Source organism: Meles meles, chromosome 20, assembly GCF_922984935.1.
Source record: "Meles meles chromosome 20, mMelMel3.1 paternal haplotype, whole genome shotgun sequence".
NCBI classification, from domain to species: domain Eukaryota; kingdom Metazoa; phylum Chordata; class Mammalia; order Carnivora; family Mustelidae; genus Meles; species Meles meles.
The window spans coordinates 42,539,777-42,541,960 of NC_060085.1; the positions used below are offsets into that span (position 1 = coordinate 42,539,777).

Sequence of the window (2,184 nt, forward strand, 5' to 3'; positions counted from 1 at the left end):
GAGCCCGATGCGGGGCTCGATCCCAGGATCCTGAGATCATGACCTGAGCCGAAGGCAGAGGCTTTAACCCACTGAGCCACCCAGGTGCCCCGAGTAGGCAAAGATTTATTAAACAAAATTTTAAAGGCACCAGTCATTAAAAAAATTGATAATTTGCACTTCATCAATATTAAAAAGAAAACTTCAATCAAGAGAAATCATTAAGAAAATGAATAAGCAAGCCAGAGACTAAATCAAATACTTAAAAAAATGTAAGTCTGACAAAAGGCTTTTATCTAGAATACAGAAAGAACTCCACAAATCAGTCTTGTAAAGACAACCCAATAAAAAGGGCAAAACTTTTTTGAAAAAATACTTTGTAAAAGGAGATATGACTAATAATTTTGTTGTTTAAGATCTCAGCCTCACCACTGCTGTATTCCAAGATGTTGCTTTCTAACAAGCTGCTTCTGGACAAACTGGACATGAAGGGGAAGCAGGTCAACATAAGAGTGGACTTCAGCAGTCCTGTGAGAACAACCAGATGGCAAACAACCAGATAATCAAGGCTGCCATCCCAAGCATCGAATCTGCTTGGACAATGGAGCCAAGTCAATTGTTCTTATGAGCCATCTGGGCTGCCCTGATGATGTCCCCATGCCAGAGAAGATCACTTTGGAGCCAGTTGCTGTAGAACTCAAATATCTGCTGAGCAAAGATGTTCATTCTTGAAGGACTGTGTGGACCTGGAAGTAAAGAAAGCTTGTGCTGACCCAGATGCTGGGTCTTCCATCCTGCTGGAGAGCCTTTGCTTTCATGTGGAGGACGAAGGAAAGGAAAGAGATACTCCTGAGAAGAGGGTTGAATCTGAGCCAGCCAAAATAGAAGCCTTCCAAGATTCACTTTCCAAGCTAGAGGACGTCTATGGCAATGATGCTTTGGGCACTTCTCACCAAGCCCACAGCTCTGGAGGTTTCTTAATGAAGGAGTTGAACTACTTTGCCAAGGCCTTGGAGAGTTCAGAGCAACGCTTCCTGGCCATCCTGGGTAGAGCTAAAGTTGCACACAAGATCCAGCTGATTGATAATGTGCTGGACCAGGTCAGTGAGATGATAATTTGTGGTGGAGTGGCTTTTACTTTCCTTAAGGTGCTCAAGAACATGGAGATTGGCATTTCTCTGCTTGACGAAGACAGAGCCAAGATTGTCAAAGAAGAATGGTGTGAAGATGACCTTACCTGTGGATTTTGTCACTACTGACAAGTTTGATGAGAATGCCAAGACTGGCTAAGCCATTGTGCCCTCTGGCATACCTGCAGGCTCAATGGGCTTGGACTGTGGTCTGAGAGGAGCAAGAAGTACCTGAAACCGTTGCTTGGACAAAGAAGGTTATGTGGAATGGAGCTGTGGATTAATTTGGTTGCAAATCTTTTGCCCAGGGAACCAAAGCCCTCATTGATGGGATAGTGAAAGCCACTTCCAGAGCAAGAGACATTGTCACTTGCTATGCCAAATGGAACACGAAGGATATCAGCCATGTGGGCCCTGAGAATGATGCCAGTTTAGAGCTCCTGGAAAGTAAAGTACTTCCTGGGGCTGGATGCTCTCAGCAATGTTCAGTATTTTTCTGCCTTTTGGTTGCTGTGCACAGCCCAGGACCCTAAGTCAACTTAGCACTTACTGCATCTCTACATGGCATTAACTAACGTCTTCCCCCATGCTGGGATTCAGCAAGTGGCCAAGAGATGCAGCTCCAAGAGCCCTTCACGAGGTACACAGTATCTCAGCTTGTCTCTACTGCACCCTGGATTTGCCTACATCCTTCAAGGTCCCATTTGAAGTTTTTAGTAACTCAACCTTTGTGCATTCTAGAATGCATATATTTATATTTTGCCTGTTAAAAGAAAATGAACTGTGTTAGTTTCTCTTTTTGAAGTACCTCATTCTGATTAGTTTTGTCATTGTTTCATTACTCAGCATGAAAATAAGATGAAATCCCAATTATAGGGAGGGACGGAGACAAAGGTGGTGATCTATTAAATAAGTAATAAAATTTTTTAAGAAAGAATGACCCATAAGCACAAATATGTAAAAAAAAATCTCTGTACTAATCATCAGAGAAATATAAATGAAGACCAAATAATATATCAACTGTCATACAATAAAATAAATCAAGAAAAGAACGGTTATATACAATTTTACACGA

At 42.0% G+C, this 2,184-nt stretch overlaps 1 pseudogene; it reads left to right on the forward strand.

The window, feature by feature from the left end:
* The first annotated feature begins 425 nt into the window (after positions 1–425).
* On the forward strand, positions 426–1,652 carry LOC123932221 (annotated as a pseudogene).
* The last annotated feature ends 532 nt before the right edge of the window (positions 1,653–2,184 follow it).